The sequence below is a fragment of the Mugil cephalus genome, chromosome 13 (assembly GCF_022458985.1).
Source record: "Mugil cephalus isolate CIBA_MC_2020 chromosome 13, CIBA_Mcephalus_1.1, whole genome shotgun sequence".
NCBI classification, from domain to species: Eukaryota; Metazoa; Chordata; class Actinopteri; order Mugiliformes; family Mugilidae; genus Mugil; species Mugil cephalus.
This window is the reverse complement of record NC_061782.1, coordinates 1,651,616-1,666,935: the sequence shown is the minus strand read 5'-3', so window position 1 is coordinate 1,666,935 and position 15,320 is coordinate 1,651,616.

The window sequence follows — 15,320 nt, the reverse complement described above, 5'->3', positions numbered from 1 at the left end:
CGAGGTCAAAGTCACTTCATCAGAAGCTGCCTCCGCCCTGATATTACTTCACCCTGATACCATCCGGCAACACTACCCTCCACCAGCCCTCGGTGCAGATACCAGCGTGTCCAAGGTGGGGCCGAGCTGGACAGATGGCACGGGACGTCCCGAGGCCGGAGACACCGAGGGTCCCGCTGGGAGGCTTCAGGAGGCCTTGTTCGCACCGGGCGGCTCTGCTCCTGGTTTTATCTGCCTGGAATCTTAAACGTATCTGATAAAACGTGTTTGGGAATAAACGACATGACACGAGCAGCGTTGGGACGGATACTTTCAACATGTTCTGAATACTTGGATCCACGTCGAGTTGCATTTTATTCGCAGCTAAACTGAACTAGTCTAATTCTGATCCATCTGATCAGTGTCTCTCTGGAAGTGTAATATATTATTATCTTATCATTTCCTGTAGAGGAACAAACAGGCACAAGATGTTTCTCTTGGTTAAAAAGAGAGAAGAATTGACCAGTTTCCCCTTTCAGTTTCTTTCTTTACTCTTTAAACAGAGAAGTTAATACCACTGATATTTTTATATTTTTCCTACAGACTCCTTCATGGCCCATGTCACTCGTTACTATCGTCTACATCCTGTTCCTTATGTGCAGTCGCACATTGTCCGTCTTTGCTCGTAGACTCTCACTGGCCGACTTTTATTCATAAATCTATTCTTAGACGTCTGCCTCCATGTTTGAATCCAGGACGTCGGACGGATCCAGGTCCAGAGAGTCAGAACTGGTCTCGTCCACCTGGAATGATGCAGAAGGACTTGAAATGGACACGTGTTTTACCTCTGGGGGGATTTAAGACGATTAGAAAAGACAGAGAAATAAGTTTAACTGGATCGCGTGACTGCACGTTTTTCTCTGACGTGTGTCCATATTTTATCTGTGTTGTGTTTTCTGAGGTTTTTGAGTTTTTAGTTGGTGAAATGAAGGATATTTAACGAAGCATTGGAAGCTTAAATGAAGAGTTGGAAGACGCATCACTTCCTCCTCCTCCTCCTCATAATCCACCTCCATCTCTGCAGAGGGTCCAGCCTCAACGTTTGCTGGTCTCTAGTTGATCCAGATCCGGATCGGAGACCTCGTTCAGTTTCCTGTGCTCCTGTTTGAGTCTCTTCTTTGGTTTGAAGTGGAATCAGGAGGAAGGTCGGACAGACGACGTGGTTATTTTTAGAGGTGACATAACGCGGGGCAGGAGCGGTGGCGCGTGCACGACTTTACCTCAGACGTGTGACTTCATCGGTGAGAAATGTTGTGTATGTGGGTGTGTGGGTTTGTGTTTAGGTGCCGCGGGTCCCACCTTGTGGGTTTTTTTCGTCACCTCTTGTGAAGTCACATGTTTCTTTTTATAAACGCTGGTCTGTGAAGGCTCGCGGCAGCGGCAGCAGTGATGGGAGGAAATAACTCGAAGCGCTCGGCGAAGACGACGCAGGACACAGGACGGTTTGGACCAAACAAGTGTCCATCACTTAACCCTTCACACGGGTCCATGTAATAACACGACGTCATTGTCATGTGGTTTTCATTGAGCCAATCAGAGAAGATCAAGGAAACAGCGTCAGGTCTAATCAGGGTCTAACGTGGTCTACAAGGTCCCCCTCTGCATCGACTAATGAATTTATAGAGAATATTAGAGACATTTGAGTCCAACTCTCGTGACGTTTGTCCTCAACGCCTGTTCAATGTATAAACAACTTCTAAAGGGAAACAAACTGAAAACTGAAATGTACACGTCTTAATGTGACCGACCTGGAACGAGCTGGAGAGCAAAATAATAACAAAAAAAGAGTCTGCATCTATTTATAGAAAGAAATTAAAACAGAAATTGCTGACGAAATATGTTTGATGCAAGTTTGTGTCTCACGTATCTGGCGCTGTTGTGTTTAGATTCTGTACTGTCTGTGTGTCTGGAGGAAGCTTAGATGGCAGTGAAGTGCTGATCGATACTGGAACGTATTAATTATTATGCTCTAAAGTCGATTCTCAAATCAAAAAATCAATACTTCAGTCATTGGAGGTGATGTAGAAACACAGTGGAAAGTAATTAAACTACTGAGTTGGTGCAACACAACAAACCTTGTGAAACACCTCAAGTTAAACTCCAACACAGAATATGAGACATTTATGATGAGGAGGAGAGAAGAGGGTCAAGGTTTCATTTTATAGTCGTTCTTAACAGTTAAACAATCATTTATTATATTATATTATTTTACTTGTTTCTCTTTTAGTGTTTGAAACATTTTCACACATTTTGTATGATTGTGTCTGTTGTTGTATCAGCTCGGCTCTATAGTAAATGAGGCCACTACCTGAATATACTTCAGAGTTTAAAACCAATAAAATACTCTGATGTCTTGTATTCTTTATATTTTTTTAGGTTTACCAGACACATTAGTGTGTATTTACACAAAGTATCGGATCAATATCGTTGATACCGGCCTGAACTTTACTCAGTATCGGACAGGAGAGGAAACCGGCGATCTGGAGCCTCACTAATAGATGACTTTAGAGCTCGGTTAGAAACTCCTTTTAGAGAGATTCCTTCTTAATGCTGACGAGTGTCTGAATCAGCTCTGATGTTCTAATGATCTGAATCTGTTCAAGGACAAGGAGCCAGATACGGGACATTCATTCATCTGGATTTACACCATGAAAATTAAAAAAATAAATAAAAAGGAAAAATGTGACGACAGTAAAACAGTTTTCTGACGTAATTTAGCTGAAAGTCAGTGTTTCCATGTGTTTCTGTGAGTGCCTTATAAGGAGTCAAGTGTATTCTCGCTCTCGTGGACTTTCTGCCAGTAACTGGTGTCGATTGATGAACTCCAGACTCGATCCCACGAGCTCAACAGGTGGAGGAACTAAAAGGAGCACTTATCAATCTTGTGCGGTTCAATCCTTGATAGCTGAAAAAAGATTTAATGCCAGGTCTGCTGCTCGTGGTCGTCCTCCGCTGCCAAGCGCACGTCAGACGTTTGACGGATGATGCTCCAGAATTGGCTCCGACATATTTGAGTCAGCTCCACGGACCGAAGCCCGAGAGGAGCTGCTGCTGCTGCTGCTGCTGCTGCAGGCTCCCGACTCCACTTTACGCTTAGAGACTCAATCTACAGCCACAAACAGGCGGTTTCTCTGCCTCTAACATTGAGTCTTGTTGATGGTGACACACGGGACCCGTCAACCTCAGCACTTGGCTCAGGTCCTTCAGTGGGAAATGTCACGGACCTGCAGCTGGTGACACATGAGGAGGCCAAAGCAGTGACGGGAAGAGGCTGCAGACGGGGGCCGAGGGTCAGAGGTCGCCCCCCTTTAAGAGGGCGTCAGGGGCTCGATGCATTACTGTAAAACTCGCTGCTATGTTCTAACATCTCTAATAGTTTCTCTAATAATAATCTGCACGGTGACGTTTCAGCGCGGTAGCGGGTCAGTGGATGAAGGTGGGACTTTTTGAGTTTATCACAGTCGGACGCCTGTAACCAATCACCACATGGTATTTATATGGAAAGATTCTAAATATTGTATGAAATGCTTTATATTAAATAACTAATAAAGACTTGGAGCAGGTCGTGTGATCTCACTTCCTGGAGAGGTGTGATGTCATGTGTTTGTGATGGGAAACGTAGATTGAAGTAATTTCTCTGACACAGATGCAATTTGTTATTTTCCATTTAAAATTTCATATATTGCCAAAAAAGCAAAGAAAAAAAACATCCGTCATGATTATCTTAACTTAACAAAATGAACACAGTCAAAATAAATGGTGAATGAGCTCATTTTATTACAGTTTAACTAATTAGAAGGTGGTTGTTATTTATTTAGTTACATTTCAGTGAAATCTAGTTATTTTTATTAATAATAACTGATTGTTTCCATTATTAATTATTATGGATTTTGTAAAGATATAATCATAGTGAACCTAAATAACATTTTACTTTAACTTTTAGTAAAAATACTTATTGTCCTTTAAAAGTCCCTCAGTTAAATATTGACCCATGTGTCCTCTACACCGTGAAAACGTCCTTGCAGCAACTGCACTCGTCTATATTTATATTTATAATCTATATTTAGTTCTACATTTTCTTCTATGTTTATTTTCTCATGTGTTTTCTTTTTTTTTTATGAACCTCAATCCACCAAGGGACAACAGATGGACATTAGCCTTGGCGACAGTCTGACATTATTTATATGCTCTGTCCCTAATTTAAATCAATAAATAAATAAATATAAAATTAGAGAGGTTGTGTTGACGGCTGCTGAAGCTCTCCACGTCTCACCTGCCACCTGCTCCGTCTCTACTTTAAGTTGCGCCCCCTGAGCCGAGTTGTACCATAAACTTCAGGACGTTTTTGTGGTTTCCTTATTTTGAACGGGGGCTAACAAATGCTTAACTTACAGTAGATGTTGTGTTGTCACATGTTTTATGTTGCATGTTGGAAAGACGCATGGAGACCTCAGGAAACACGTCTGCACAAAGACATGAAACGTATTCATGTTCGTTATCACCACACGCTGTGGTCTGAAGGTCTGAGGGTCTGAAGGTCTGCAGGTCTGAAGGTCTGAAGGTCTGAGGGTATGAAGGTCTGAGGGTCTGAGGGTCTGAAGGTCTGAAGGTCTGAGGGTATGAAGGTCCGAAAGTCTGAAGGTCTGAAGGTCTGAAGGTCTGAGGGTCTGAAGGTCTGAGGGTCTGAGGGTCTGAAGGTCTGAAGGTCTCAGAGTCTGAAGGTCTGAGGGTCTGAATGTCTGAAGGTCTGAGGGTCTGAGGGTCTAAAGGTCTGAAGGTCTGAAGGTCTGAAGGTCTGAGGGTCTGAAGGTCTGAAGGTCTGAGGGCCTGAGGGTCTGAGGGTCTGAAGGTCTGAAGGTCTGAAGGTCTGAGGGTATGAGGGTCTGAGGGTCTGAAGCTAAGTGGCGTCACACAGAGCTGATGACAGCTCCACCCAGACGTCATGATCTAAACTCTGCTGAAAGACGATCTCCTGCTGCTGAGTCACCTCCAGCCAGGAGCTTCCTGGACTCCTACGTGGACACGTGTCTTTCTAATATCCACCAGGCATCAGCTGAGCCTTCGCTCCATCACAAATGGCATAACATTATAATTAGTAACACCACCACTAACGAAGGGTGGATTTCACCTGATATAATACATCAGATAAAAAATACTGACACAACAATACACAGTAAACTGAAGTAGCTAGTAGCTCTCAAGTTTCCCTCCTGTGTGATTCATAGTGATGTTCAGTTCCTCTGATTTCCTTTCTGATCCGATACTGATCTGAGTAAAAGTCCATCTGCCTGGTCTCGCTCATACTTTCACATTGTTTAATGTGTTTTTCTGGATCATTTTCTGGATCATTTTCTGGATTTTCTCTGCCCCTTTTTGTCCCAAACCTGCTTCCTAGTTAATTTATTCTGATAAGGTCTGTTCATCGTGTGCTTAGTCAGATCCTCGACACTTAAAACTGTAATAATTTGAGCGAGGAACTTGAACCGTTCCTGGACTTTTCCTGCGTTCCCATCAAAAAATGATTCTTTTTGAGAAGTAAAAACTGACGAGTTGACTATAAAAATGGTTTTGACCAAATGAATTCTGTTGGAAATTACCACAAAATGATGTTTATTCTTAAACATTACACTAAATAATTATTTATTTAAACTCCAGGACCTCTTAGCTAGCTAATAAGCTAGTGACGTCTAAAGTAAAACTACATTTACTTTACTGTATTTGAGTAAATGCTGCATGATCCAATATGTTACTGGAAAGCTCATTGTCACCTGGTTGTACTCTTAGAAAAAAAAAAGGGTAAAAGAAACTCAGTTCTGGTCATTTTTATATGAAATCTGAACTGGAAGTATAGGTTTGATAATCTGGTGTTATCCAGGTGAGATCTGTCTTCAGTTTCCTCTGCCAGCATCAGACATTTTTATCTGTGTTCCAGCTTTGATTCCTCCAGAACTAAACCACTTAGAGAGATTCTGACTGTAGTGACAGAAACTTCAGAGTCTGGTCTTTAAAAAGAGACCGAGACCATGAATGAGCTCCAACATGTTCATCAACAGCGTTCACTTACTCTGGCTACATCCTACATTGGTAGTTTTTTTGTTTGTTTGTTTTTTGTAAACTTTTCTTAATCTTAACCTCCTGAGACATAAGCATTTGTTTGGAATCCATCTTAATTTCTTTATCACAAGATTAAGATCTTTGGGTATCTGGGATTAGTATGAAGTATAAAATTTTAATGCAAAAGCAGAATTGGAAACGATGAAATCCCAACGTCCTCACATGTGTACATGTGAATTTGTTACATTTTCATGTCACATCAAACTAGAAAAGATGATAAGAATAAATAAAGTAAGTGTACTGGACCTTCACTACCAGGACATGGCAGATAAAAGTGTCTCCTCATGAGGACAAAAGGTTTAAATGAAGCAGAACAAGCTGCAACAAACCTAAAACCTAATGTCCCCATATGAGGACGCCGGGTCTCAGGAGGATAAATTGTGCAGAATCAAAGGAATTTAAAAAAGAAACTGGAATACAGATAAAAAAAAAGGAGCAGAACACGACTTATTAAGATCCTGAAGGTTCCTGATGTGTTTTAACCCTTCATGGGTCCAGGAACCGTATGTGGTAACTTCATGTCGCTGCTCCTCTCAGTGAGGTTTAGAACAGGGCTGGACGATACTTTGAACTTTGGTATCAATCCGATACCAAGTAAATACAGGGCTAGTATCACCGAAACTGATACCGATACTTTTTCTTGAAATGTCATGATCTTTAAATAACTTCGTAATTTCCCCTTTAGATAGTTGATTATGATTAGGATAAAATACAGAACAAATATTTTAGGCAAACAAAACGTTATTTTTCTTAAATAATTTAATTAGATGCATGTGTTTTTTTCACTGAGCCAATCAGAGAAGATTAATTAAACATTCTCAGTCTAATCAGATCTACTGAAAACCCTGTTTCATATGAAGCGTTCACTGGTCACTGTCCATATGAGTGAATCTTCTCTCCCAGACAGAAATAAAACAGCAGCCATTTAGATCCAGGACTCATCGCAGGTCATTCACAGACTCCATGCATTGTGTGTGTGTCTGTCTGTGTGTGTGTGTCTCACTAAGCCACAGGTGTGTCTCTGGAATAGAAAGATGACATAATGCAGCCGATGACACAGCCGTGTGTGAAATGTGTGGACTGGGATTGTGTGAAAGTGTGAGGAGAGAGTGTGTAACAACGACTGTGTGAAGCCTATATGGGAGATGTGTAGGATGCTTTTGTGTGTGTGTGTGCATGTGTATGTGTGTGTGTGGGTGTGAATATGTTTTATGGCAGCAGGTGTGTGACGGCATGAAATACATATCTGAAATATGCTGTTACTTCATCGCCCGTGTAACTTTGTCTGAGCAGACCTTTGACTGTGTGTGTGTGTGTGTGTGTGTGTGTGTGTGTGTGTGTGTGTGTGTGCGTGTGTCAGTGGCCCAACAGCTTTATCATATTTGAGTTTCTGAGACCTCTGCTCCATCAACATCATATTTGTACGTGGTCTGATCCTTGTCTACTGCCCCCTGGTGGATCCCTCCATGCTCTGCACTCAGTAGCTTTTGGCGGCCGTTTCCAAAATGGTCCAAAAAGTCGGGTTTTAGGCTTTTTTTAGCTTTTAATTTGGCAGAAGTATCTATTTTTTAGCTTGTTTTTTAATATATACATATTTAGTTATTTGTGGGTTTTTGTGTCTTTCTCTGTGATTTAACTATTTATTACAGAAGCATATTGCATTTACTAGAAAAAAACGAATGAATAAGTGTCATTTATTTTTTTGGTTTGTTTGTCGTACTAATTTTTTGTCGTACTACCAGTTTTTTTTGTTGTTATTGTTTTTCTGACTTACAGCATGTCGAATATTCGTGCATCAATAAATAAAACAAACAAATAGGTAAACAAATAAATTACTTTGACTTTGAATCTCAATAATTCAGGGAACAAACCAACGAAATATAATACTCAGCAAAAACCATTTTCTTTTTCAAGTGAATGCAATATGCTTCTGTCATTTATTTATAATTTTTTTTGATTAATTAAACATCCATAACATTTAAGAAAAATAAACAAATAAGGAAAAAATGACGACAATAATAAGCCATAATAACAGAAATAAAACGATAGGATAATAATAATAATAATAATAATAATAATAATAATAATAATAATAATAATAATAATAATAATAACGGACCTTCCAGCCTCATAGAGCCACAGAGACGGTGTAAATGTTTTCTTCCTGCTCATATTTACTGTGTATTTAGAAACTCCCATTAACAGTTTTATATCTCTTTAATGTATTTAGTGTTGTTCAGTGTTTGCCTTGATGCCTCACAGGAAGAAGGTTCTGGGTTCTAATCCCTCACCCTGAGCCTCCAGAGGACAAGACGCTACAGAAAATGAAGGAATGAATGAATGTTTGGAGTTTTCAGAAAGCGTCAAATCAAATCAAATCAAATCAAATCAAATCAAATCAAACTTTGCACTTTTCATACAAAATATATGACCTACAATAACAAAACATCTCGAATCTTGATTAATTTTCATTTTTTTTGCAGGAAAAAAATCTTTTGAATAGTTTGGAAAAGGCAACATTAAGAAATAACATTTAAGATTCAACATCACTTTATTGTTCTTTTATAAATTATCACAACACCATGAGGCTGATTTTGATTATTTTCTCATGTATTTTTAATGAAGTTCTAATTAATAGGCAGGAGTCAGTTAATAAAACATGTGCACCTTTCTGCTCACCATTTCTTCCCTCCCGGCTGTAAGAGTCCAGGTAAACTGAGTGCACACATACGCGCTGACGTTAAGTGTTAAGTTGATGTGTTTGTAAAGCCCTGAATGAGTCTGCTCACATGCTTCAGGAGCATCTACGCCGTATCTACTTACAGCCTCTCCACACGTCTTGACTTATGGCCGCCGGCTCATCAGGTTTCAGGTCTGCGTCGCTTTACGGGAGCCGAACCTCGGCTCGGACATACCTGCTAACGCCGCTTTCCTCGGGGTCACTGGAGCTGTGAATCCCCCTCGTTCTGAGCATTCACGGTGAAACAGAGCCATGACATCAATACGGAGACATTTATGTTCTCTTCAGCTCGAGGGACGTCACAGAGTCGCCTCTGGGGCCAAATTTAACTTTCTAAAAAATGCACAATGGAGTAGAAACAGTTTCCTTTAGAGATGATGGTGACACTAGTTATCCAGAGTGGACTTGAAAGAGGATGCTTCAACTTTTATTTACTTTGCATTGATAAGGATCGTGCTCATGCTCAGCTAAAGCTAATTAGCCTTAGCTTTAGCTTGGATCTTGGGGTTGTGGATGGGTGTGAAGCTGCACCTACTTTTTACAACTAATACTGTTTAAAACGTTTCTGAGGCTGCAGAGTTTCCACCGGAGGGAGTCGTACTTCACATGCTAACAGCAACAACGTAGCTCCAGAACCGCTACTTTGACGTGCACCTGCAAAGAAATCGAACTACACATCAGATCAAAACGTCTTCTCTATCTCCTGGGCTGCAGTGACTCGTGGTCACACTCCAAACACATCTTTGCATCGTCACAAATAGATCATTTGTTTCTACTTTGGTCTCATCTGTCCACTAAACGTTGTCCTTTTAGTCTTCTCTGCTTTTAGGCTCGTCCACATGATGTTGATCAAACTGCAGACGGATGCACCAACAACACAAACCAAGAATCTAAAAGTTCATCAGTTTTATCTGCTCTTCGTCTGATTCAAAAGCTTCACTTCACTAAATTCACTGATCTCCTACATGTCTGCACTCAGAGGTTTTTTAATGCAGAGCCAGGTTACAACGACAACAAGTGAATTTTGTGCCATTAACACTCGACTGCATCAGGCTGTGAGACACGACTCGGAGACATCTGACATGGGGACACGTGGAGAAACTGTGACACATTCCATCATCACCTAAAGACCAGGCCAAGACGTCTATAAACAGGGTCCACTATAAATAAGCTGGGGAGAGCTTTTAGTTCTTTTATGGTCGTCACCGTGGCCTGCGTTCATGATGACGTTTCAATTTACAACACACCACACACAGTTAATCCAGCTTCAGGTTCTGCAGCTCGTTCTGAAGCTCCAGAGTCTGATCTTCATCATCTGAAGCTCAGATCCTGACTCAGTTCATAGAGAGAGAAAAATAGCTCTGCATCAACTGGATGGAAGTTAGACTGAAAGAAATAATAACCATTAACCGTTCATTTGTCCAGGAACCAAATGTGGTAACTTCATCTCATTTTAACCCTCCGAGTTAATTTCATCCAGCACACATAATGTTCTCACTCATTATAAATCCACATACATGATATTATCACCTAACGTCGTGTTAAATGTTTTACCGGCTTCAGCACTTGTGAAACTTCTGTTTGTCTTGTACGTCCTTCTAGGCCCAGTTTACTTCAGCTCATACGACTCTATTTATTATTATTATTATTTTGACCACAACAAGTTATCAGATGATTACCACTGTTTTAAAACCATTTAATTTTTTTTAAAATAGTTGCACAAAATAACACCTCATGAAAACTGACCGATGCTCTAAAGCTTTAAATACATGTTTACATTTGTTCACCACTAAAGAACAAGGAACCATGTGGGAAATTCATTCTTTTGGATTTTATCCATGAAAATGAAAAGAAAATACAAAAAAAAAATCACAAAAGTAAAAAAGAGGAAGTTTTTTTTACTTGCAGGGCGTCGAACACAAAATCTTTGCCGCCTCAAATAAACCAACTTTGCAACCTTTTTTCCGTTCTTTCCTTTTTTGTGGGGGGGTTGAGCTGTGAACAATCGTCCTCGTCTTCATTCGATCTCCATCGAAGAGTCACCACCTCCTTGAGGCCGTTCCCTTCACGCTCCCTGGGTCAGTGTACACCGAGTAAACATGGGTCTGTAAACACACCACATACAGAGAACACGTCAGATAAATGTCACCTGTCACTCATCTTTATGACGACACTCGGTCCATGTGAGGAACTTCAAGATGTTTAAGACCATGTTTACTCTCTGAATCTGGGTCACACCAGGGTAACGGTAACGGTGGAGGTTCCTTTTACTCTGGTCTCATCTGTCCACTAAACATTGTCCCACATGTTCTTTGTGGACAGAGAGCAGTGTCTTTGGTTGTTGAGTGGATTCATCAACATGAACATCAGCCAATGTGAGAGAGGCCTTTAGCTGCTTAGAAGTTCCCCTGGGTTCCTCTGGTTCCTCTCCCACTATGATGGAGTGATGTTTGTTGGTGGACCACTCCTGTGGAGGGGAACAGTCGTCTTCAATCTGTCTGACTCTCTGTGGATTATTTGTGGCTTCCAGACTCTTTAGAGATGGTTGTGGAACCTTTTCCAGCCTGATGAGCAACAACAACTCTTTTTCTGAGCTCCTCACAAAGCTCCTTTGATCTGTTGTCATCACACACTTCAACACAAACATGAGACAAATCCCTGATTTATAGAAACTGAACCAGGACCTGAACCAAGAACTGAGTCGCTGCAGTATAATATTTCAGTTTTAATATGACTTATGTGAAATACTTATGTGTCGGCCTTGCTTCATTTTTATGCAGAAATGTAGAAAACTCTGAAGCTTCCGTGCAACTGGACACCGAGTTTCCCACGGGATCAATAACGCATCTATTCATGTGACAGGACGTCCTGTGGAATCAGAAAGTGTATCGAGCATAATTCTGCAGATCCATCTGTGGATAAACCTGCAACACAACAGACCTTTTACCAACCCAGTTACTGTTCAAATGAATCACACCTAAAGTCAAACTACAGTCTGTTACACACACACACACACACACACACACACACACACACACACACACACACACACACACACACACACACACACACAGAGACACACACACACACACACACACACACACACACACACACAGAGACACACACACACACACAGACACACACAGACACACACAGACTGGCCTCCAACACATGAGCAGATTGATGTGCGTGATTAATTAGATCATATTTCTACAGCAGCAGCACTGAGGCGCTGTAAATAGGTGGTAATGTGAGTCAGTAAAAGTCTGAGACACACACACACACACACACACACACACACACACACACACACACACACACACTAATAAATGACTGGAGACACATCAGGTGAAAAGCTCGTGGCACATTTTAGGCGTCCTCTCTGCAGGATGACGGAGCAGGTCTGGATTTATCCTCCTCTCTTCACCTTTTTATTTCCACTTTCTAAAGTTCCTTGATTGCAAATTTACATTTTGTAACATTTTAAGTTGATTTTACCCTGAGGAGAAAACATGGAGGCTGAATGTCGTGGATCTACTGCAGAGATATTATTTCCTCTTCTTTTTATTTTTTCTTCTTTGTTTGGCATCTTCCTACTTTTGCTAAAAAAAAAAAAAAAAAAAAAAAAAAAAAAAAAAATCCTGAAAGAAGTAAAACTAATAAAATAAAATAAAATAATATAAAATAAAATAAAATAGTGAGTCTAAGGATAAAAATCCCAATTTTGTATATAAACAAATGTAATAATTCAGTCTAAGGGAAATTAAATGAATATTGTAATGTTGCAAAGGAACAAATGTACAAGAAATAGAGACAGAAGTAAATATACATTATATCCAGAGGGAGGATTAATAATGGAGTTATTTGTAACAGGAAGGTGAGTTGTTGAACAGCTGGACTGAGTTTGGTATAAATGATGTTTAAAAGAAAACAGCTGAGACCAGATCACACCTTGAGGAAATGTTTTATTTTGGACTGGAGCTCTGCCTGGATGGAGACGGAGGCGCAGAGCGATTCAACCAGTGAACGTAGTCACGTCCTCCATCCTGTAAAGAGCTGAGCAGCCCCTCAACCGCCTTAAAATATATATTTTATTACTATTATGTCACATTCCACAACATAAAAGAAGGTAAATCTTATTTTATTGGATTCCTCTGGAGAGTGAGGAGGATTCAGACCATGAGGATTGTGGGTAAACAGCGCCCTCGTGTGTTAGCAGCAGATATTACAAGAGACTTTAATAAATAATAAAGAAGAAAAACAAGCAGTGAAAAAAATGATTGACTGATTCATTCCTTTTGTTCTAATTATAATTTTTGCTGCATTACTCTCTCCTTTATTTATTTATTTTGTCTTTGTTGCATTTATATGCTGATGAGCTGCAGATGCTTTTAAAACAGTGCCTCTCTTCTGTCCTCCCTCCTCCTCCTCGTCCTTGTTCTCTGTGCTTGTGGCTGCATGTTTGGGGTCGTCGTCATGGCGACGGGTGATGGAGAAGCTTCTAAGCACGTGAAGTGTTTGTCCTCTCGTCTCGTTCTTTATTCTCCGTGCTCCTCAGACGGACTCTCCTGGAGCAGAGACCAGATGCAGGAGGAGCACAGCATCATGTGCAGGAAACGTGTGCACCATTCACCCTCCTCCTCCTCCTCCTCCTCCTCCTCTTCCTCTCTCGGTTGAACTATAGTAACCTCGCCCTGCTCCGCTCTGGTTTTTGAGGAAAGTGTGTGTGTCGCTGCCAAAAAGAAGGGAGGAGGAGGAGGAGGAGGAGGAGGAAAGAAAAAGGACTGTGCTCCTCTCAGTCGCTCTCCCAGATGTTCATTCTGTTCTCTCTTTCTCTCCCACAGTTTCGAGGCGTTGCTATGAATCAACCCAAATATTCCTCCTGACGACGGACACCTCCCCTCTCCTCCCTCCTCCTCCTCCTCCTCCTCCTCCTCCTCCTCCTCCTCCGTCTCCTCCCTCTCAGCTCCTCTGTGATCTCACATCAACAGACATCAGCGATGGGACGAACAGAGTGTCCTGAGAAAGAGGGAGTGTCCGTCAGCGCGGTTTGTTTACAGCATGCGTGTCGATCGGGAGGATTTAAGGGGTTAATTAGAAAGTGTCCTTTATTCCTGATGATGATGTCTAACGCAGTAGTTGCTTTTGCTACGAGACATCTGGTTCTTGTGTAACCAAACTAACTGGAGCATGTTTTTTGCTGGGTGCTGGACTCCATCAGATCTCCATTCAGTCACATCCCTGCTTCTGTAGCCTTCGTCAGATCGTGGCCTTCATCACAGGCCCCGTCCTCCACAGGCTTCAGAGACAAGATGTTTCCTAGGAGGAGAGACGCCGGGTGGACCCAGAAATACCTGGAGGGACAATGAAGCTCATCTGGGAAGAACTGGAATGTGAATTATCTGCTTTACGAAGACGAGGAATAGACAAATGTTAGTCAATCAGACTAATCAAACTCTATTTATACGATTCTCATACAAAAGACAAAGCTCTTTACACACACACACACACAATATGATGAAATAAATGAAATAAATAAATAAATGAACTTCAGGTGAAAGTCAGACTAAAAAGGTCTGGTTTAGTTTGCTTTTAAAAATGTCCACATTGTCTCAGGACTGTTCCACAAACAGTAAAATGGTAAAAGTATGTTTTGCCTAAAACTTTTGTAATAAAATAATAATTAATGTAGGTTTAATATGTTAAAATCAAACAGATAAATAATCAGGATCTTCAGTGGATTCTGAAGCAGACGCTTTAAAACACGGTTTAACAGGTGTTCTCTCTGTTAGGTCAGAAGGTTTAAGGACACATCATTTCGTTTTTCTAATCTGCTGCTGCAGGTTAAAACTGGTCCAGGTTCGGGAGGAACGGTTTCTACATTTGCTTCGTTTTTTTTCGGGGGTAATTTTCTCCAGAAGTGCCCGGGCTTTGAAAAGTTGTGCAGGTCAGCAGCTGTGATGCCTGTGTGGGTTAAAAATACTGCACCATTTCCTCTCAGCCAACCGGTCCCAGTCTGCACAGACGGATCCAGAGGACGGAGCTCAATGAGTCAGTGTCTGCTTTTCTACTTCTACACAACCTCTCGCTCGAAGCAAAGCACAACGAGGCAGCTGTCCCTCTGTGTGTGTTCAAGAGACGCAGGTTTGTTCCTGAAACTGGACTCGGCCACAGCGACGCTCCGTCACAGAGGTCAGAGGTCGACGGCGGCGCTCGTCCTCAAACCGGCCCAGCTTCATCTATTCACCCACCTCCTCTCTCATGTGTTCATTCTCCAGTTATCGTGTCATGTCCCGGGCTCGTTAGCAGGAGAAGCCCACAGCCCATAAATCCATGAGTCAGCCACCACCCAACTGCTCTTACATAACAATCCCACAATGCAACAGGCAGTCGGCTGCCTCGGCCCTGCAGACGTGAACCGTGAGCG